At 38.6% G+C, this 24,613-nt stretch overlaps 1 protein-coding gene across 1 annotated transcript in view; it reads right to left on the bottom strand.

Moving 5' to 3' along the window:
- HECW2 (HECT, C2 and WW domain containing E3 ubiquitin protein ligase 2) overlaps positions 1-24,613 on the bottom strand; it is a 155,378-nt gene that overhangs the window by 77,088 nt on the left and 53,677 nt on the right. The window lies entirely within an intron of this gene.

The following is a 24,613-nucleotide window of genomic DNA, read 5'->3' as shown; positions in this document are numbered from 1 at the left end:
AAGTGTGCATTGTAACGTTATACCAATGCCTTTTGGCAGTTGTTTCTTAACTAGACAATTTTACCTGTGACCTCAAATACAACATCCTAATTCTTTCCAGTGGTACTGGATATTCTTTACTCTTAACTCAAAAAAATATAAATTCCTGCTTTATTGTATACATTTGAATGCATTCTGCAATTTTAAAATTCTTCACTAATAACTGAGCCTACTGTGGGGCTTTGTGCATGAAGCTCCTATCCTTTCAAGCACATTCCTTTGCCCTTTGGTAGGAAATCCCACAGAAGATTACAGAACTCTCACCTACATATCAGAAATCCATACACTATTTATGGAGGAATAAGAAACAATTGCAGCTTTCTTACTGTTATCTTAAAAATACAAACTTACACTAAAGCTTCTCTTTTTCCTTTTCACTCTGACTGCTCACCTCAGCGTATACATGGTGACTCCACTGAACCAGGGTTACTGCAATCTCTACATCACATCCCACCAAGCTGACATGCACAGCATTACCAGACATATGCTGGGCTTTTGTGGTTGCTCAACAGTAACTCACACACTGCCCAAAACCTCAGAGAGCTCTGGAAAGTCAAGAAGCAGCCATGGAAAGCTACTGACATTTTTATGCCTCCAGGCATGGGTGACTTTGAGAATTTTTAGAAAGCTGTGGTCTGAACACCTTAACGTCATGACAGGTCCAGAACAGTTTCATAATTATCTCAATGACAACAAGAAGGGACAGGAGGGTTCTCCCAACACCTGTGGTCCTCAAGCTTGTAATACCCCCAGGCTTAACTTTTCGTGTGGAGTCAACGTGATGGCACATAAACTGTACACGCTATAAAATCAGGCACACAGGCAGTAAAATCTTAAACCATGCATATTTATTCCCCATTACAGAAAAAAACTTTTGGCATAAACAAAGCTGTACCTCACCCATGCTTTTGGGTTTTTTTCAAAGCTATATAAAGAGGAACGCTGAACATACAGCCCGTATAACCACGCCACAGGCCTTAAGAAAAATCTCTATGCAGTTTGCAGTGACACTCTAACCAAAACAATACACTGTTGATGAATTTATTTTCTTTTTTTATTTTTTAATGTGCCTTCCTAACCCAAGGCCCTATTATCTTCCAGACAGAACCCTGGCAAACCATGAGATACCGTTTAACTTCCAGCAGCGCTACACTAGTGACTGTTTTGGTCCACTATACAAAAACTTGGTTATCCAAAACACCTCTACCGAAACCAAGCAGATTCTTTAAAAATTCCAGTTATCTGAAACACAGAGTTCTAAACTATTCAGCATTCTCATTTCATCTGTGTAAATGAAGATGTATTGATGACAATAAACACCTCACCTAACATGCTCTAGTCCTGCATTTCTCTATTTAATCAATTGGAGAAGAGTCTGTTCATAATTTTAAGAAGGGCAAATGTTAGATATATTATAACCATAAAAATTAATACTTTTTATTCTTATCTAGTTCAACAAATGAAGGAACTGTTAAGCAATGAAATATGCCTTTTAATGGTGAGATTTCCAACAATAAGGCACAAGCAGTTGTTCTTTGTTTTTTTAGTCAGTTACTAAGTAAAGTCAATGGTAATGTTTACAGGGACATTAGTGAGCTTCGGAAAAGGTCCTCCATGAACTGAGTCTTGAATTCTGAGCTGGTAGTTACAAGAATGCAGAAAACTTTCTTTCGCCTTATTTAATAAAATAAATTTACAGAAGTCTCTGGGTTTTCAGCCCTTACATTAAGAAACAGACTCCTTTGCAGCAATGAAGACTAAATCATTGATACACTGCCCACAGGCACACTGCCACTGCAACAGAAGGTGGTGGAGACAGAGGGATGGAAAACACTGACAGACCACTGCCTGTCAGCAATCAACTCAAATTATAGAATTTATTTTGGTCAGCTTTGATTTTTTTCTGAAACAGATGGTTTTTTTCTACTTCTATGATGTTATTCACATAGGGGAAAAATTACATTACTAATACCTATGGAAAAATAACTGCAAACCTCAGTTCATGGGTTTTAAAAAGAGAAACTGAAGAGGAAAAAAAATGCATAGCATGAAAACATTAAAGTACACAATACTGACAAAAATACTGACAAAAAAAGAGAAGTGTTTGAGAGCACAAAAAGCAACATCAGAATTATCACTCCCTCATTTCTCCACCTCACCAAAACATACGTGTGTATGTATATACACATAAACACTATATATATACATTCCATAGGGAACTTCAATTCTACGCAGTTCTATTCCCTTTTTAGCACATTAATCATTGCTGTTTCTGAAACTGGCAGTTGTTCTAGAATCTGGGCCAAAGAGTAGATATAAATATCCCTTCCCAGAACATAAAATATGCAACAAAATACTGTCTTACTGCATCAGTATCTTGTCTAGTGAGTCTACACTTCTGAAAGAAATTAAACAATGCAAGATATCTTTGTGTCTTCAGTAACTCTCGGACATAGAATATTACAGGGCATAACTTCTGAGAGCTGCAACCCCTGTACAAATCAGCGCATTTGAGACAATGTTCTACAATGAAAAGTGGGTAAGCAGTAAATGTATCACTGTGTGGAACTTGACACTGAGTAGTGCTCCTTGAAATCACTGTAAAGCAAACGCATTCTGAGTAATAATGTTTTCTTTATTTAACTGCCAAGCAATCAGCCAAACCTGGCATTAAGAGCTGTACTTATTTTTTCCCCATTTTCAGGCTTCACCATCATTACAACATCCTTGAAGTTAAGTTAGACACCAACAGCGCCCACAATACCCACAGCTTGAGCCCTCCATGTCAACACTGTAGTTCTCCACCTGCATTCACAGCTCTGCCCTCATGCAACAGTGAATCCAGCTACAGGATGCAACTCCCTCTGACATGTGTCAATGCCACACATCTAGGTTACGTGAAAAGCAATAAAAAAGTACTGGATAAATGAATGAACAGTGCAGTGGAAGAAGAAGGTATTGTTTTTATAGAATTAGTTTTTAACAGTAAAATGACGCCCATAAAAAGAGTAAGAGCCATAAGAAGCTCCAGTTATGCCCATGCCTTCCCTGTACTGGTAGTCCAGAACTGGGCACAGCACACAAATGTGTCTCATCAATGCTGAGTAGAGGGGAAGGACCATCTCCCTCAACCTGCTGGCTCAGGCTCTTCCTAATGCAGCCCAGAATGCCAGTGGGTGACCAGGGCACACCGTTGGCTCTTGCTCAACTTCTTGTCCTCCAGAACTTCCAGGTCTCTTTCTGCAAAAATGATTTCTAGATGGCCAGCCCTCAGCCCCTCCCAATGTCAGGGGTTATTTCTGTTTGCCCATTTTCCAGCCTTGTGCTGAATGGCAGCACAACCTTCTGTTCTATCAACTGCTACTCCCAGTTGTGCACGAGGATGTTACAGGAGCATTGAAAGCCATGCTAAGCCAGTATCTGACATCAAGGATCAGGAGGCTTCTGAGGAGATCACATTTTGTTCATTGTGTTCTATATCTTTCACTATTTCTGTCTTAGGAAAAAGGATAAACTACTGGAAATCAATCACCTCACAGAGTTATTTTGCATAGTTTACAGCAACAAATAAAGATACAGTCTTTCATAAGACAGATAAAGAGGAACTGCCACAGATTAATTATCTGAAACAAGCCTTACAGTCCCAGTGCACAGACTAGTCATATCAAACCATCAGGCTTCTTCTGGTCCCAGTTTCAGTGGTCAGTAGTGTTAGGTTAAGTAATAAAAGGTTCACTTCCATGAATACAAATGATATTTATTCTTCAAAAGACATTACAGAAGTCACAAATTCCTGGTGTGGAAACGTCACTTGCTTACTGCATAGGATAAAATTTAGAAGTTCCCTATAGCAATCTAAGAGGTTCAAACTTTTGCATACTGATCTCTTTTCTGTAATACATTTATAAAGACGTTCACGTGCAGAGCTCAGAGAGAAGGTGATGTTAACAGATTCTGATTGTCAGTGAATGGCTTTAATGATACACAACTTTACAATTTTCATCTTTTACTACCATATATGGGTTTTCTAACTCACAGCACTTTAAAAATCCATGCAGTTTAGCTCAGGAAAGATCAATCACGTTGGTAACATCATTGTATCCCTGCATAATTCTGTTATCCTTATTTAGGACTTACATGCCAATCTCTGTTTTTTCATCCCTTTCAGGAAAACGCTTTACACAAAATCTTTTGAGGTGTTTGTACTGTTAAAATTTTAAATTAAGTTCAGATTGTCAAAATGCTGACTTCTTTAGCATTTTAGTTTAATTTCATTAAATTCTTGAGCGCTGAAGATGATGCAAGCAATGCATCCAGTTATTAAGGTGGTGGGGGGGGTTGTACTCAGCCCAAGGAAGCTTTCAAAGCATCAGTCTAATGTTATTTCTCTTGTCAGGTGTTCTCCTACAGTGTGTATCAGTGGAGCTGGGAGGCTGGTAGACAGTAAGGCTACATCTGGTTTCGTCTCAAGCTGAGATTCATGGATTTGCCACGAGTTTCTCTCATAAACATGATATCAAGGATGGCCATCCTCCACCTATTTTACTCCACCATTTCACTTAGTCTTTAAGAAAGTAACAGGTTTTTGGTTAATCTGCATCAGAGGATATTTCTGAACTTAATTTTGAGCCAACCATCAGGAAATCTCTAGGGTGGCATTTCTGACGTAAAACAAAAAATTTACATGCATTTTACTGCATTACTTCCAAAACCTCAATCTCAATGCCAGTAACTGCACTCTGCTTTTTGGTGTGAGCATAGACTTCTAAGCAGTAAAACAGACTGTCACCAAAATGTGAGACTAGCAAGAACATTCCAAAACGTACTTGCTGTGGATTTTGAGCAACTGACTGAGAAAGTTTGTAACACAGCAACATTTTCGCTTTGTTAACCTCTGATAATTTTAATTCTAGAAATACTAAAAATAAAAATCTACGGGTAATCATTAAAGAAGTAGCACAGTGTTTACCGAAATAATGAACTAAATAAATTTCTTTCTTATACACAAAATATGCTTAAAATCAATTGAAAACTGAATCAGGACACATTTTAAGGAGAAGAAAAATTTTATCACCTTTTCTAGAAAGCCAGCAAATAAATAAACAATTTCAAGACAGGGTTTCCACTGCAAGCAATTACTATAATAAATCACATTATGTCAACCCCTTTAAAATACTCTACATATCAGTTAGTACCATACAAACAAATGTCAACCCACTACACCAAAGCTTATGTTCTGTGATTTTCAGAATTCCCCATCTCAGTTTGTGAACAGTTCACAGGTTATCTGGTGGAGCCAGAATATTTCTCATGAAAGACAGCACCCGTCTATGCAGTACATTGCTGAAATTAATGATCAACACTCAGTTGTACCTTCTAGCCTTACCTGGCCATTCCAAAGGATGCCTGTGGATCTTAAACTGCATTCCTCCATCAGAGCCCAATTAACAAACTGAAGAATAAAAAACAATAATGTTTTACAGGATGGATACTGAAAATAGCATCCTTGTTCCCAATCACAAACGGTATCTTCTACAGAAGTTGCCTTCCGCACCCAGCTTGTGCAGCTCAAGTTTGGAGGCTTTAGCTCTGTATTAGCACTGTTGCATAATCTCAGCTCCACGAGGCATGTCTGTCCTCTCCCTTCCTCTTGTCATTTGAAGGAAAGGGTTTCAGAAGGATGTTCTCAAACTCTGCAGTAGTTTCCAGCAGTTACACACCATCATCTGCCTCTTCTCCTTTAATCAAGGGTTTATCTAGGTTCCAACAGCCCGTGTTAAAACACATAAGGTCTTACGTCCTTCAAGCTCAGCTATTTGCAGCCACTCCCCTCCGAAGGGTACAGGATGCCGAAGCCCCATCCTCCCTCCACTTCCTTCCTTGCCTTGTCCATGGGAGGATTCCTAAGCACGGCCACAGCCCCGCAGCATGGGGCGGGCTGATGTAAACAGGAGGATGGTTAAATCCTAGAAATGACGGCAAGGCAGCCACAGCAACGAGCACAGCAGGAGCTCACTGGAAGTGCTGGCTTTTGTTTACACAGTACTTTGCTCTCCCGCATGACTTCCCCACAAATCCAGTTATTTCAGGGAAGACGAGACTGCTCCGTGACATTTGGCTGGGACGGAGCTGCCTTTAACCCAGGATAACTCTGCACAGGGCACTCCTGAGCAGGAGGATAAGCAGGTGCCAGAGAGCTTCTATTACTACCTCTCCTCTTTCAAGTTGGTAAATGCCACCTCAGCACAGGGGCTTGGACAAGGCTTGGTTCTGCCAGATGCTCTGACTGCTCACAGGCCTCCTGGTGGATGCTACAACTACTCCAACTTTCAGCAAGAACCCAAATTGTGCTGAAGCAGCCCCTTCAAGAACAAAAAGGGTACTTAAAGGTATCTGGTCCGTGGTCTGTAGATCGAGTCTTTTGCAGCACACATTTCATGAAATTGCACACTTGTACAGTACCAGGTTCAAGATCTCAAAGCAAATCTTGGTTTTCTAGCAATACTCAAATTACAGGGGAAAAAAAAAATACCCACAAAAACCCACCAACAAAACCCACCAGGGGGTGGGGAGAAAAGCCTCCACCTCTTACAGAAGTATCTGCTCTTACTTGGTTTGAAGATTTTCCAAAAAATGGTTCCAGTCAAAGAAATTAAGATGGACTCTTTGCTAATGAAGAACTGAAAGCTACTGTATTGCTTACGTTTTCATGAGAACCTCTAGCATTGTATTTTCAAAGGACAGAGGGGGAAATAACACCAGAACTGGACTAATGTTAGAGAAATTTAACACACAGCTGTGTACTAAATGGCTGGAAACTGTTCTTCCTTGAATGCCAACAGAGCACCCCAGAAAAAGTTGAGAATAAAATTCTAGAACAGTCTTAAAAGCTGCCTAAGCAGCTACTAGATCCTACTATATGCTATCACAGTTGTCTTTACTCTTCAGAACACGGAAAACTTGGAAGGTAATGAAAATATAAGACACAGATCCTCAGCTGAGAAAAGCAAGAACAGAAAAGAGACAGAGAACGGTACAACAGATGTTCTTACAGCCTCAGATTGGAGAGAAGCAGCTGTTGTGGCTCTTCCTGAAGGTAACTGTGCACTGCCAGAGGGTGCAGGACAACACTGAACTCCAACCTGAACACAAATCTTGGCCTTCTGGTTACACAGTCCTGCTATATTTGCAGTGAAGAATCATCATCATCTACCATAATTAATATCATGATCTACGGTCCAAAAACAAAGAGGTGTTTGTTCCTCACTGCAAAGCAGCAATTTTTTCTGTTGCACAACCAAATTTAAGGTTTACATACCTTCACTTACTGCCCCTGAGCTGTGGGCAAGAAGCACCTCATGTGCCCCCCATGACCCAGTACATACCACAAACATGCTGCTGACTTCTATTGCACTCTATTACTTTACACAGCAAGAGAAATTATTAATTTTTGTACCTGTGACTGACAGGATGGTCGGGAATAACACTGACTTCTCTAGCACTTCGCTCCAACTTCAGCTGCAGAAGCAGAGCATAAAAGCCATACCATACAACCCATCAAAATACTAAACCATGAAACCTTTTTGCTACTGAAATTTAAATTAATAGGGTGGGGAAATTCTTGCTCTCTTTTTCATACATAGCTTTAATTCACACACTAGCCATAAGATTGACTATTTCTTTTTTTTTTTCCAAAAATTATACTACTACATTCTGTTCCCTTCTCTATGTACACTAACAGTTCAGCATGGGGATCAGAGCACCTCCATATGCCCTCACACAATGTGATATTTCAAGGCACATCAGCAGCTCCAAGGATTAATCAACTAGAATGCAAGACACAAAGATATTGAAAGAAAAATACAAGTAGTTTTTTCAGACATATGACACTACAATAGCAGGAATAAAGTGGAATTCCACTTCTCTGTATTCAAAGTAAAGGCATCATTGAAATTCAAAGCATTCAAAGACAAAAATAAATCCTTTCACCCATCTCACTGGCAGAGATTCAAAAGCATAAGAAGAGGAAGGAAATGACCTCAAGCTTAACCTCTTTCCTGAAAATCTTATTAATCCTTCTCCATAAAATGATGTGCACTTTGCTCCCATCTATACTTCAGGTTTCACATATGTGCCAGCCCCACAGCACAAGTGCTCTGTGCATCATGAGTCACCTACCAGCTGACCCAGCTCACCTGGAAACCAGATCCTACACAACACACATACAGAATGCTTGGCTGTTTTTGCAATGCATTACAAAAGAACGGCTACTACGAGAAAGGCATAATGTTAGAAAAAAAAAATTAAGCTAGAGAACTACACTGAATAAGCTCTGACAGATGGTACTGCAATGCCCTAAGACATAAAGACTACTAGATACTTAATCATATTGCAGAAAACTCCCAATATCTTTGCAAAATGCTAATAAATCACCTACCATTTAGTTCAGTGAGGTCCAGCTGGCTGCACGTGGGGGTAAATATAACATAAGGGGTGCTTCCAACTCCTCCTGAAGGAAGCAACAAGCAACTGAGGCAAAAGCTGCAGCACCTCTCATGTCAACTCACAGTTCTCTCAGCTGCTGATGGTTTGGGGAAAGGGATGTCTGCAGAAGATGGGGACAGCCAAAAGCAATAGCCACCAGGCAGGGAACAGTTTGGAAATCAGATTTAGGCCACTAATGGGTACTGAAGCTGGACTACACCTATAATGTAACATACTGCACCAACTCAGTATGCTATTATATTATAAAGATTAGAGGACAGGAGGACAGCAAAGATGCAAGCAGTATACTAAGGAAAAGAGGAGTCTGTCTCTCTCCTGCAGCATCATATTTATTTTTTTTAAGCACTTCACTGCATCTCACCTCTTGTTAAAACTCCGATACAAATCCATCTTCACAATCATAATTCCTCTTCAATACGCTCCTCCCTGTGATATCCAGTTCCCCACCATATCTCCAAAGACCTCCCAACACTTGCACAATTTTGTATCCTAAAGGTGATTATCTCTTGTTTTTAACAGTAGTAAGTAGAAGAAAGAAAAAACAAAGCAAACAAACAGAAACCAAAAAAAAATAAACAAAAAAAACCAAACACAAAACCAAACCTGTGTGCATCAATATCCTCAAGGCTATTATTCTGGGACAGGATCATTTAGCACATCTATATACACAAGTCATTTTTTTCTAATTAACCGTAAAAACTTATTTTGGGGGTAAATACTGTCAGTTAAATTAAATAAGGAAAAAAATAATCTGTATCTAAGCTTTTCTGTGCCATATTTAATCTGCCAGTCTAAGTTTATTGTGGAATGTTTTTCATCATTTTCCTCCTCAACTACAGCCTTATATGGTGTCAGATAAGCACTTGTTTGCTGGCAGCACATGAGCTGCTGAGCTGGCTTTAGCTGCACGCAGAAGAGGATTGCAGCTTCCAAGGATAAAGGGCATGCACTTTTATCTGTGACCACATTCCCATCACAAGTCTTTGCCAGAATAAACTCAAAAATACAACAAAGTATTCCTGCTGTGGAAGACATGACACCAGCAAAGCTGTGCTCTTGTCAACATAGCCTATCCTGCCCCTGGGGAAATTCTGTTGATAAATAAACATTACCAACAAAAGCACAATTTTGCTAGCACAGCTGCACTTACAGAGAGGGCTTTCTCTGGTGTGGCTGTCTTGATACAGATCATATGTAATCTCACAGACAGCAGAAAAAGTGAGGGGTCATTTATTTTATGGCCTTCATGCTGGTTTTTTTATTAACCAGCAAGCATCTGGTCATGTATGCAGACACCCAATGCAGAAGGGTCCTAGAGAAAATGGGGGGGTTGCCTGGTGTTTGGTTTTTTCTGGTCAAACATTTCTGAAGTGGAAGCAGTGGAAATCACTTCAGGAAGTGCCAGATGGTTACAGCAGCCCTCTCAAGTCTACCATTAGGGTCTGCATGGCCATCCCTCTTCCCTCCTTCACAACCTCGAAATGTACTTGGAGCAATTCCTCCTCTGCCATAAGACCATTATTACAATTCAGTCTGCTGCTGCTCTCTGACAACAGTCACATTTTCATTTTCTGAGAGCAGGAATATTCAGGCAAGATGAAATTTGGACAACACTGAGTGGCCTGTAATAGATAGTAAATCAGACTGAATGATGTAATTACCTCTTCTGGGTTTAATTTCAGTAAAATGTAGGCTCATTTGAGAGCCATTACTAGCTCATAAACTAACCTTAAGTAGACTTTACTCCACATGTAGATCTTCTGTAACTGACTTGCCCCTCAGAAAGAGGTTTTTCTTGTGGAACTGTCAGCAAACACAATTGCCATAACTGAGAGGGCTTTAAATAGAGTCAAGATGACTGTATGCTATTTTTACCTTTTTTTTTTTTTTTGCAAATCTAAAAATAAAACATCTTTTTAAATCATTATGAAATGTACATCTGCCCTTTAAACACCATAGTCATCACTGCAATGCACATATATGAAAAGTATAACACACTAGATTTCTAAAACATATGCATGTTATTTTAAATCTGTAGTTTGAAACCACTGCAAGTGCATTTGTTCTGTCTATGAAAATTTAAAATCAGATAACAGCAAACAAGTACTTGGTAAGTGTCTATCAAAACTGACTGAAACATTAGACTTGAGTATTCACCTTTATCTCCAGATAACATTTTGCAATATGCCTCTGTTGGCTACCCATGAAGCAGAGTAAAATTTATTACGAGCATATTTGCTATCACTGGTCTGTAGGTTTGCACAGACCATTGGCTTGTTTCCTGCTTTCTTTTTTCCTCCAGCTGCTCATACAGCAGAAGAAACTACCCTATTTTACACAGGATTTACAGTAGTAATGGTACACTACCAGCTGAAACCCAGTCAGCTGTAAGATGGGTACCCTAAGTAGCAGTTAAGGCAAATATCAAGCCTGTAACTACTTTATAATAAACTAAAAAACTTCTTGCCCTAATTAACAGGAGACATTCCAGCCCTAATTATCAGTAGCCATCCTGTTTCCCTTGCCCTACAACTTCATAATGATAGGTTTATACTTTTATTTATAAGTGCTTTTACTTTAAAGTATATAGTATATCTATAAGTATTATAAAGTACTATAAATTATTATAAAGTATTTTTACTTTACAAGAGTACTTTACAAATTCACATAAATTTGCAAACACTTTTTGACAAGGATTGTGCTTATTTCCCTTTTTCATCCTCTGGACTTAAAAGTAAGGTGATGACAAACAGTAAGAAACTGTAATTTATTAATGTAGTTTTTAAGTTAATAAATTTATCAATTAAAAAAAACCTCACCTAAGAGATGATCCTGAAAATTGCTGAAAAGCCAGAACGGGTTACTGATCACAGAAATAATTTTAAAATCCTCATTCTAATTTACTCAAGTGACACAAATTCCTCAATTTCTGCAATTATCTGCTACAAAAACTGACCTGAATTCACTGGTGCATTACCCACTTGATGTGCTTTTTTCCCATTCATATTACTGACAGAAATATTTACATTTTACAGATTCTAGCAAATATCCATAGAGCACAAAGGATGAGCTCAGTCACTTCAGATCAGTCACCTACTGTATGTCCAATATCTTGACCAACAAGACCTTCCAGACACTGCAGAGATACAAACACCGACCATAAGCAGCTACACCTGAAAAGTAACTTCACCATCTTTACCCAACAAAATAAAGGAAGCCATCAGCATAAGAGCAGTGTCATTCAGCAAGAGCTCATAATTCTAACCCTCAAATTATGTCACAACTTTCAATGAAAGAGCCACAGACCCAACTAGATTTGTTAGGTGTATATATAAATTCTGAATAAATTGTAGAAAAATCTTTAATTGTATATATGCAAACTGCAAGCATACAAAAGGCTAAGTTCAGTAAATACATTTCTTTTCTAGAACTGAACAAAAAAACATGCAACTCAGAAGAAAACACAAGAGATTAAAGGTATGTATTTCTTCTTAAATCCCCATAAGGGAATAAAGTATCTTAATTAGCTGAAATCTCATTTGTGGGAAGTTCTCAGATGTGCAATGAGAAGGAGGAGTTCCCTTGCCAGATGGCACCTTCTGCTGATGGCCTTGAAGGAGAACGAGTGTAACCACGAAAACAAATGAAGTGTTTTAACTGCCCACATGTGCCTTCCCTCCAGCAGTTATAACAAGTAGCTTTTTGCGCCAGCGAAAGTTTCAACCTGAAACACCGAAAGTTTTCCATAACATTTTTATTTTTTAAAAAAAAATTAATTCATCATTAGCAAAGGTGTTAAACTCAGAGCACAAAACATTTTGAATCACAGAGCCAGCATCATCCAAAAAGCTGACCCAGCCTCTGCACACAGTGATCCATCAGCTCCTTTTATGGTCAGCTAGTTGGGTGTTCTCATTTTGCTTTTCATAGTAAGTCCCACCTTCAGGCTTCCCAAAGCTCTATTTTCTTTCCTGGAATGAACCATCAAGGAGAAAAGTCTGTGCCAAACACACTCCCCAGGGGTCCTGTGGAGGTTCATTTAACCACTCAATCACTTCTGCATTTTCAGCCCTTGTTTCACTTGTTAATTACCTAGATTTATTTCTTATAAAATGCTTTGCATGTGTTAAAGTGCTATTTACTGCTAGGGGTGAAGGGCTAGATGCAGAATACACACAGAACAGATCAGACACACAGAAAGAGCAGTTTGCCTATACAGAACAGCTGACATGTAGGAGGATATCCAGCTGACATCCTGGATCCAGGAGGTTAGTTTGGGGTTTGCCTTCTCAAATGTTTGATGGTTTGAACTCTGGAACTATTGTGATGGCACAAATATCTCTGAATTTCCAGCAATGTGGCATCCTTCAACACTGGGGGAAGACAACTGATTGACCTCTGAAAGGAGAGGAAAGACTGCCCCTGGATTCCTCAGCTTCACCTTTGATTGCACTTGATTATTGCTTGCAGTTTCTGACACTGTCTGACCAATATTCTTCTTAATCTGTTCCAGCCTTTTGACAGTCACAGTGTCAAAAACTCTCACTGTTCAAGTCCATTCCCATGTCAAACACAGAAACATTTCTAAAAATTGTTCTTTTTTTAGAAAAAAAGAAACATTTCCTTGCCTTTTACAAATCCTTCCAGTTTCTGAAAGTTGTAAAAAAAATATGGCTCTGCAGCACACATCTCTTAAGGATCTTGTGGGATTTAATATTCCCTTAGCAGATGTTGTTTTTAAGTTTATTTTCAATATTATGAGCAGTCTAAGCAGGAATGCAAACCAGTCTATTGTTGTCATTTGACATTAATAGGTTTTTTAGGGAATTTATTATAAAGTCAGGGAGCTTCCTGGTTTGGAATATAGAAGAATATTTATATTGAAACAATATACTTTTGTCATACTTCAATTTCTCAGTAATCTAACCCAAATGTAAAAACCCACTAACAAAGAGAGGAAAGGGCCCAAGAATACAGGTGCTAAACCAAGGTAGAAACAGTATTAATGCTTCCCTCTCATGCCTCTATCAAAGAGTGAAACCATTAACTGTCATTCAATAAATACCTCTGCAAAAGCAATTTCTCTTTTCCCCTCTACAAACCACATAACCTCTAAGCTTAAGTAATCAGCAACATCCTCCTATTTTATTCATCTATTATATGTTTCCTAAGGCATCCAAATGGCTGATAAGTAATGCTGAGGAAAACCAACAGAGAAGAATAGGTTGGCACAAAGATAGCACATCCATGTAGGTAAGCACTGTGCTAAGGAAGACTTTTCAAGGAATATGCTGAATCATGAGCCTTCATTACCTTCGTCACCATTAACACTTAATTTTCCTGGTCAGCTACACTTTCTACCTTCCCTTTCATTGCCTCATGATGGCAAGATCTAATGGCACATTCCTCTCCCAGAGTTTCCATTGCTGAAAAGCTCTTCTGGGCTTTTTACAGTCTTTTCACCTGAAATGGGTTTATTCAAAACCTCTGTTCTGAACTGGCATAAAAACAGACCTGAGCATTACAATATGTTGAAAATTATTAATGAGGCCATTGCTATCACTTGCCTTCAAATGTCCTGACGTGCCTTACTGTTGTGAGAAGCATTTCATACTCCTAGCTCTAACCAGATTCTTCCTTTTATCTTTTGATGTAAGGATTCAAGATTTACTTTAGATTTGATATGGCTATTGATAACTTGCAGAATTAATATATTATATAAGATAATATGAAGCCCAGCAAAGATGTGCAAAGCAAATATCTTCTCTAGACATTTACTACTAAAGTTGCAGCTGAAATAAAATATTTTAAATGTTTCCAAATATATGTATTATTCCAGTGAGTGTAGCCAGCACTACTCAGGGTGACGGTGTGTATCAAGAAGCAGGCAAGCAAAATACAAAAACAACAAAAAAGAAACCTATGGCTTTTGAAAGTATATAAAAATGCAAACAAAAAATCCCATTCAGATGGGTTGTATCACACCTAACTAGCCAAAAGTTTCTACAGTGAGCTCTGATCCTGAAAACTTCTTTGTTAATACAATTTGTGAATCAAGTCCCTGGGGCATAATTTTCAGCCAAGCTGTGTTTTCTGCATTTTTGCATGATTTTATATCATGTGTCATTGACTAATTGCAAACACAGACTGTCCCATTTGGGGATCTGGCACTAGCATACTGACATTGCAGAATTTAACAGCACAGTTAAGGAAATACTGTAGACACCAGGAGAAGGGTTTTTTGGATGAGCACATGACTGAAGTCTGACCCAGTTCACTGTACAGAAGCACATCATGTCTTTCTCAGTCCTTTCTACCAAACAATACAGTGTGCTTACATGTTGTATTAATGCTCAGGCAAACAGGGGATAACCCAGAAATAGATCAGGAGCACATATACTTTCAAAGATGGTATTTTGCAAGGTATACAAACAGAGGAAACATAATGTGTTCAGTTCTGTCTCAGTACCTGCCTTTTTGTACTGTCCCTGACCTGATTATTCAGGTTCTTTTGGACTGCAGCCTGGGACTTGTTTACTTGACAGAAATTCAGCAGTTTTTTACTGGTTCTTTGCTGAGACCACCAAACCCATTTTGTCACAATGTGCTGGCAGTTTGTCACGGTGGCTGTAGCCACCTACTTTTGCTGATTTTCTCTACCACACTCAGGATACCATCCCCTGTGGCTCAAGCAGGAGCTGCAAGCAGGTTCATACACCGACCTGCAAGTCAACCTGCAAGTCAAAGCATTGTTTTTATTTTTCCTTTCCTGCATTCCTGACAAATCAATCAATAATTTCTTGAGATTCTTCAACAGGGACACTTCTACTGACACAATGCTTTTGTTTGTTTTTTAGTAAACCATGATTCTGCCCTTTTCCTTGTCCTTGCTGAGAGAATACAGCACCCATTCCCTGTCCATGAGGTCGCAGAGATCCAACCTTGCCACCTCCACAAAACTGGGAATTATTAAATAAAAAATTAACTACAAAACAAAGTAGTTGGACTTTATATGATAAAAGCATGGAGGGTTGGAAAAATTTATAAGGAGCTGGAGAGAAACTATAACAGATATACCACATATACATATCACGAAAATTGGAGGGGAAAAAAAGCCATTGGTGTTCTAAATCCTCAACACAGTGAAGTGGGACTGCTTTAAAACTGCTCACAATCATAGCTGTTTTTTGGAGTTATTAGTTCGTTCTTTCCACTGCCCCCTTCAGAGTTCACTCTCTTCTCTTAGTTCGTCCCTAACTAGGAAATAGTCGTGCTCCTCCCTCAGAAAATATTTCAGCTGCACTAAATGCCAGGACAGAACTACTGTGGCACCTGCAGCTACAATTCCTCATCCACACTGTTACTTCACTCCTAAAGGTCATATTAAAACCTTATAGATCACAGTATCAAACCACCCTGGCCAACACTTATGCTCCAACAAGAGAAATCTAGCAAGTTAATCGTTTACAACTGCAAATCATGGGCAGACACTGCTGACAACCACAAAACCAGAGAGCCCTGTACCATCCTCTGACTCCCTCCACCACAGTTGGATTTTATTGTACCTGCATTTATCCAACTCTCAGTGTTTTGCAACACTTTACACACCAACAGGGTCAACTCCTTGCAGATACTCAGCACCTTCTTCTCTCCATTGTGGTGTGCATGTATTCAGATTTCTCTGGAGCACCTAAAAAGCTGACAGTGCACATCATCTGTTTGGAGATGTGGTATTTATTGCTTGCATCAGGGTCTTTCTGTGTAATACATCAAAGCAGGGCAAGCTGCCTCATTACTTGCTGCCTCAGAGTTCAAAGTTCAGCTCCAGATCCAGATGTCGAACTTTTTAAACATTAAGGATCATCTGGTTTTACTTTTAGTTTGGCTCATCTGAGAGAAAATCCCAAATCATGGTGTTTGGTGCTGGCTTTCTCATTTCTGTCCATGAGTTGCTGAGTAATCCTTGGGAAGCAAAGAGAATCCCAAATCCTTGCCTACCAAATGTATAAGACACATATGTTACTAAAATGGTGTCCTCTTACTTATTTTTAAACTAACTATGTAGGACTGCAGTCAGTTGCCAGCGCAGTGACTCAGCACTGCCCTGTGCAAGGAAACTCCCTGCTGGGACTCTTCTCCAGGTCGTGGACCTTTCCTTACAGAACAAACACACCTGCTTTGGGCGCCAGCAGCAAGGGCTCCTGAAATCAGGATGCAAATTGTTGCGAGTAATTAAATAAGAAGCAAAGTGCCTTGCCCATGCAGCCTTCAGATTTCACGATGCTATTTTTATAAAAGCTTGGTAGTAGTCAACTCAGCATCTGTATATTACTTCTCTCTATTTACATTCAAGTTCAGCAAGGTCCTTAATTTTGCATTACAGTCTGCCTGTCACTTCTCAGTCTGCACCTCTCATGCTTATACCTCTGCGAGTCTAAAAGCATGGCCCACATTCATAGCAGCAAAGCTCAGATGCTCTTTTGGGATATTTGTCTTCCAAATCCTCTTGGAACATGGAGTATATATAATAGATTTTCAGAGACTATTTATTAATTAGCATCCACAGAACTATCAAGGGCGTCTGTGGCTTTGAACACAGTATCCTCTATTCAGTAAGCAATTTATTTCAGGAGGTTGACTCATTTCCTTAAAGTTTTTTCAGCTATCTGTTGTGACTGAAAAAAAATTCAGAAAATTTAGAAGTACTCAAGGAAATGAGCCAACACATCCTGGAAGAAATTCATCCAGTATACGCACACAATAAGATAAGTCAGTCTTAGATTTCTAAAGGAATGAGCAGGAAGGAGTTCTAAAAGAACCTGAAATATTTTCTGTGAAACACAATGTTTGTTTCCCATCATCTTAACTCTCCTTACACCCACTTTAAAAGCAACATACTATGGCTAATCAGGAAGTCTTTTTTCTAAGCTGTTTTTTTTTTTTCTCCCTGCAAAGAAAAAAAAACCTCCCCTGAAATAGTTCAGTGAACCTCCCCTATATTTAAAATAAAAACACTGCTGCCAGTATGCCTCATGAGAACTTTCAGATCCCTGGTACCTATCCCCTAGAGGCACAGAGTCCATGGTCTCTATACACCCAAGACAAAGCCTCCTCACCGAGATGCAAAACGCACCACTGAACTACCTCACCACACACACATTACCTTCATGGGTTTCCAGCAACCTATCAATGTGTCAAGACACTAGTAAATATTCTTGGGTATCAAATAAGCCACCTCAAAGTAACTGGTAGAGTTCATGCTCTAGCTAAACAGAAGACAGTTTTTATGCTTTATTAGTTTTGTAATGAGGTGGATGACTTCTTCAGGGTTAAGATTTACCTCTGTAACAAAAAGGATACCAATATAATTATTTCTAATCTCAAATCTTAAAACTGATGTCATCAAGATGAGAGAAACAAAGTCAAACACTGCTTATGATGGGTACTAAATAGCTCTGAAGATTAAACTGGACAAGATCAAAGCTAAAAGAAACACAAAGGTCATGTTGCAATTCTTTAGAAGCAGTATAATTTTACCAGTGCCAAAAAATCAAAGGCAAATATATTAAAATCATCACTAGAAGTCAAAAAAAGGAGATAACTATTTTGGCTATTTAACTTCTTAGCATGAAATCTCAGAAGTAAAAAGCTTTCTCTCTCTCATGGTGTTAAGAGGCAACAGTAAAAAAAGGATAAAAAACTATGTAGACTACTGAAGGCAAAGAGGTTTTATTAATTTGTGTGAATGTCTTGAAATCACCTAGAGATAACATTTCCATTATTATTTCTTTTACATTCCTAGCGGAATATTTTTAAAGAGCATTAATTCCCTGGGACTGTGCAGGCAAAGAACAGACCCTGGCATTGAATGGAACTAGAAACAAAGGCTCACCAACTCAGCTACTCCCAGCAATACAAGTAAACACAGGCCATAAATAAGTAACTGCAAAAGGTGCAATCAGACTTGCACTCCTATTACAGCAGTCTACAAATCCTATTCCATCCCCCCCTCTCTGCTGGGATCCCTTCTGCACATTGCATCTGAGCAGGTCCAGTGGCAAATTACGGACAAAGAGCCTCCCTCTCATTCCTGCTTACACACTCCTGCAGGTACCCCTGCTGCTGTCCCTCAGCACCTTTGAGATGCTAAATTGGCACAGAGCTGTTTGTATCGGGAGAGTAAATGCTCTGCCATGTTAGTGCTGCAGCAAATAGCAGCACAGATGACAGTAATTCACATGAATCTAAAATACAGTCATTTTCCTTTAACTACTTGTCCTGTAATTAGGTCTGTTTTCCAAAACCAAAATCTTACCTGCCAATGACTCAGAACATCCAGCAGAATGGACAACAAAAACCAAAGCATCACTTGGGGCAACAGCACTGATGTCAGGTGGGATGTCTGGGATTTTACGTGCTGAACAGGCAGCATGGGTGTGTTTGGGGCACTGGACTTTTCACCCTACTTCTCAAATAATTTACAAGTTAAAGAACACATCAAAGAAAGTGTTGTTGCTTCGAATTAAATACTACCTCATCGATAGCTCTTAAAAATCTTATTCATTGTTGACTTTGGTAGCTTGTTCCACCCTTATTCAGTATCTGGAAAGCAACTGCCTGCCTGTCTCTACTAAAATTCAGAGATGCATCTATGTTGAAAAATTTGTCAAACTGAATTTTCTCCCACCCTGCAGGCTACCATCTGCTGAACTATGTCATGCATGAAACTCTATATAAGAATTAAACTGCAGTGAACACAGAAATATTTATTTTTTTTCAGTTTTTTTATGAGGTCATTACGGGAAATTTATCTCAGTGACAAGAGAATGTGCCTGTTATTGCACTATAATGTTTTTCTATGCATATTTCATTTTATGAAGTCAAATCTGTTTAGGCATAACTGGCTTCATATGCAAGAAACTGCTTCCACATTTGATGGCAAAGATAAAACATTGATTAAGTTCCTGATCTTGCAAGGCGTGGAATGTATTCAGTTATTAGTCCTCTTCACAGATGACACCTATTAGATCCAAGCTTTCAGTTTTCATCTGTTGAAAATTATCTTCAAGTATGATTCCACTCACATGAACTAGATTTTTTACCATCAGATAAAGCTTAAATTCTCAAGGAAGGGAGCATTTAATGGAGCATGAGAGTTCATACCATATCTGAATACAAATCTATCTTTTCCTCTTTGCCTTACTACAGTACATGCAAAATGACTGTGTTACATTTATGGAAATTGTAGGTTCATTTTTTGCATTACTGCACACTGGGAGATAAGGGATTAATTTATTCCCAAGGTCAGGGCAGGAATGACAAGGGCAATGAACCTACTAATTTTTATGCACTTTCAAGGACTACTGACACATTAGCAACGGAATGAGTGGTCAGTGACTTGAAACACAACGGAAGACTAAACAGTTTGACATTAACTCTGAATGACTGTTAGACAAAGGAGGCTGATCTCATGAAGAGAGTTTGACCAGACCTTGAAACAAAGCTCAGAAGCACAGAATTTGCTTGCCTGAAAACTGGCTGCCCACCAGAGTGAGAGCAATGGAGTCCTGGATGCTGCTGGGCACAGAGTCAAGAAACACTGCCAATGCAGAGTCTGTAAGCTTTGTTGTTCCCAAAGAGGAGTGCCAGCTAAGCACAGTCAGTTTAACTGCAGTCTTGTAGCATCTCCACCCCAGATCAGTACCTCTCTTATGGTATAACTGGCAAATTGTACAAGGGCTGGGTACCGTTCAGGCCCAGCTGAAAATTCTTCCACACCAGAGGAGTTCTCAGATTGTCAGGTCTGGCCATTCACTGGATCTTTTCTGTTCTTTTACGCTCTCAAAGAGCATAAATTGCAAGATACATCTTAATGAGCTTTGGTAGGAAAGGAGGCCTATCAAGAGCAATACTGGCACCTTCAGTAACCTTCTTCAGTTATAATTTAGGAACCTGTGTATCCAATATCAGCATATATTAAAAGATTGTTTTAAACATACCCACCAATAAAGTGTTAGTTTCGGAGTCCTAATGTGTTTGTGTCTCATCTTTTCATGTGCCACCGGATTTAACTACACCAGTCATATCCTTAACATACCCTATTTAACACTCAGCTTATAACACTTCTCCATTAATTCAGATTCCTACACTCATTGATAAATCCATGCAGATTCAGGAGCCAAAAACTTCATAAAAAATTTACAGGAGGAATTCTAACACTATGTATAATGCAGAACTAAGCCATAATCTATTTCTCACATAAAAAAAAAAAAAAATAGATGAATTAATGCAACTCCTTTTTCAATCCAGTTGTCAGTGATCTGGAATAACTGTTTTTCCCAAATGATTTTGAAAATACTATGGGGCATGTTGATTTGATGATGGAAAACAGCACAGAAAATGTCTTTTAAAAACAAAATTAAAACCAATCTCTTTCAAATTAATTCAAATGTAAGCTTAACAGAAGGCAGTTTTATGGTAAAAAGCGAGTATTATGAATTCAGAAGTCTATATTGTTTTCCATTATCCAGTGTTTGCCATCTTCCCACCTGCTAGAACAGTCACTTCAAAAAGGCAGGGTGGGGAGAACACCACTTTCTATCCAAAGGATTATAAACGTTGTCATGCCAAAACCTCTTGCAGTGAAAAGATACTGACAACGCAGTTGAAAGAGTCCTCCCTGCAGCTATGTTTGTCTAGTTTTCAGGTCAGGGGTATCTCACAAACTTAAAAAACACAATTAACTGAAAAGTTTGGATGTTCTGGCAAGACTTTCTCTGTCACAGTTTAAACCTCTTCCAGACATAGGTATTATCCTATGAGATTCTAGTTTTTAGTTTTGGGGGTTTTTTTAGCAGGGAAAAAAATAATTTCTTCTTAAAACTAATAAAATGTATGTACTTTAATGGAGCGAGTGTACCTTTTACAGTATCTGCTGCAAGCAATGAAAATACATAGAGGAAACACTTTCTATTCATATCTTCTAATTCTGTAATGGGAAAAAAGTAGCTTTGCATGTGGTCAGGATCTAGGAAGAACTGAAAGAATAAGACTGGAACGCAGTACCTGAAGCAAAAGCTTCTGAAGACCTTTCATTTGTTACAGATTGGATTTTTAAACCACTGAAGTCTCACCATGTATGATTTTAGGATACAATTCCTGTATTAGATTGCCTTCGCTTTTCATTATCCTACTCTAGAGGTGGCCTTTCCTTAAATACTAATGAGTCACCAGCAAATGAAATATTTCAAGGTGGCTTTTTCCACACACTGTGGTTGATGACAAACAGTTCAACATCAGCCTCCTGGAAGCTGAAGCCAGACATTGCCATGGAGCCAGCTGGGTAAAGACTGACTCTTCAACACAAAAACTCAAGCCTACGGTTTGCAGATTTCAGCAGCAGCCAGAATGAGGAGTGATCACAAATTAATAATGTTATGCCTAGCAACTAGTCAACAGATATTAACAATACTGCTCGGATTTTAAAGTACAGAAAAGGAAAGGAAAGAACAGAACAGGAAGGGGGGGGGAAATCAAGGGAATAATCAGACTTTTCTGGAAGATAATAAAGATATTACTTTGTATGTTTTCTATAATGGAAACCAGACAAACCTCCTGGGAATAAAGTATCTTAACATTTTATAATCTCTCTGTCTAATGTGAGCCACTATTTTAAGTGTATTAAAGGCAGTTTGTGCAAAAGCTTTTTTCTTTTTAATCTTGTCTGACCTCAAAAGAAGAGACGCCAAACTCCATTATCCTAGGAGGCTTAGTATAAATCTAGATTCTATCTAAATTGCCCTATATAACTTCACATCAGGGTGGGGTTTTTTGTTTCTTTTTGGGGTTTGTTTTATTTTTTTAATGCTGTTTTGGATCCATGATGTAGGTATAACAAGAAGCCAAACGGCCTGTGTAAAGCAGCTGATGGAAACAAATGTAATGACCTTTGATAGCCAGCATTTTAAATGTGCTAAGGATGTCTAGAATGAGGGCATGCATCTCATAAATAGGACTCCGTAAATTAGGACAAAAATAGACCAATCTAGGTAATTTGGCCATGGGAGATAATCTTTTTAAAACAGAATTAGGGTTTGCTTCTCTCTCCTGACTTTATATTCTTTATTTTGTACTTCCTGTTTTCTTTAAATATAAAACTTCATGACAACCCATAAAACTCATCAGGATTCAACTTCCCTCAGCATCCCACAAGCAGTGCAGAGTCCACCTGCTCATCTTCTTGAGCAGTTCTCACTTTCCAAGGAAGTCTTGGAACTCTGTTGCTATAATAACACAGTAGCAAGAAAACTGGGAGGTCTCATAAACCCTTCAAACTGAACATCCATTTCTCTTCTTTGATTCCAGCTGGGTCCAATATTTTGCACAGCCTCACTCACTATAAGACTCCCACTCTTGCCATAGCAAAATGTAGACTGCTCTTAAATAGAATGGGAAAAAACCCCCAACCTCCAATATATTAAATACCACTTGTAACAATTTTTAAAACAGGCATATACAAAACAAAAGCTGAGTCAGTACTGAACAAGAAAACCTCATGGGTCTAACAGGATGTTTGTTAAATTCTGTAGTCTTCTACAACTTCAAAAGATGAAGATTTTCACTCTAAATCCTAGTTTAAAAAAAAAAAAAGAGAGAGAGAAAATGGACCTCTTCCTTCCTTTTCATCAAGACAGGAAGACTGAAAATTTACCTTTATTTCTCAAAGTAAGCACAGGTACGATACCTCTACTAAAAGCCCACTCTTCAAACTTCATCCCACCTTGTTGTCACTTCCAAGTGACAATGCTCGTAACTGGTCCTGAAGAAGAAGTGAAAAGTCCATTCTAGGCAAAGTTTAAAGCTCAACTCAAAATGTATTTCAGATTTGACAATTTCACATTTCATGCAACAGTGCCTGATTTACCTAAAGAGAGAAAATAACATTTCTGCCCTGCATGTAGTCTCAGTGGGACACCTCTCTGTGCTTTTATAGATGTGTTATCTACATTCTCCACACATCTCGCCTCTGGAGGTGGAAAGCTGCTTTAACAAAACTTGATGGATGGGACTGTTCAAGAAGTGCTACTGACACTTTCAAGAGTTCAGCCAGTACAAAACCAGAAATATCCAGGAAAAAGGATGTTTGCCTTCATAGAATACACTGTGTCCCTCACATACACTTGTCTTCTGATAATCCTTAGGAATACACTGGAAAGGAAAAAGAATGTCTGTACAAAGCAATCCCTCAGCAAGAAAACAGACCATGTTTTAACCATACACAGTGATGAAACAGAGGAAGATACAAGTATGGCACAAGTGAGCAAACTCACACATATATCTAAAAACATCCCTTAAAATAAAAAATTGCAGAAAAACTGAGCATGGATTTAGTTATGTAGAGTTTTGTCGAATTTTTCAGTTAGTTCAACTTTTTCCATTTAAAATGAAAGACTGAAAGTTACTGCAGAGCAGTATCCTGTGATTTAATGTCTCATAAAATACACAGCCTTTTCTACAAAGTATTTGTTCATTTATGACTTCCTTCCCTTTTTTAAAAAAATAGCCAGAAGTCCAGAAAAAAATCCACATGCACTTAAAAAAATAAAGAATCAGTCCTTCAGAATGATTCTGTGTTTCTCCCCTGAGGTTTTTCTCATTTTAAAAAGGTAACATCTATTTTCATAAGCATTTAGGAGGCCAAACATTTCACTGAAGTTGTACTGTACTAGAAAAAGCTCCATCTACTATTCCCTAGTGTAAGCAAATCATTCACCTGCAAATCAATCACTGCAACATCCACTGCCTGGGTGAATGTGTACAGTGATTTCTGATCAGTCTCTTACAAAGAAAAGGATTAAGGAATTTTGGTGGGATTCCTAGTGAGCCACCAGATAGTGGCAATGAAACCACACTCAGAAGCACAGAATCGTCTTCTCATTATAGAAAACTAATGAGAGTAAATTTGAGTAAATTCACTCAAACAAATTGAGTAAATTAATGAATGAAGAGGCAAGTTTCCAGAGTGCCATTTTCAATGCCTTTTGTAATGGATGTAATCCTATGTAACTTG

Source organism: Pipra filicauda, unplaced genomic scaffold (genome assembly GCF_003945595.2).
Source record: "Pipra filicauda isolate LSUMZ 115617 unplaced genomic scaffold, ASM394559v2 scaffold149_size4050908_pilon, whole genome shotgun sequence".
Lineage (NCBI taxonomy): Eukaryota > Metazoa > Chordata > Aves > Passeriformes > Pipridae > Pipra > Pipra filicauda.
The sequence above is the reverse complement of the archived record's forward strand: the minus strand, read 5'-3'. Positions and strand labels throughout refer to the sequence as shown.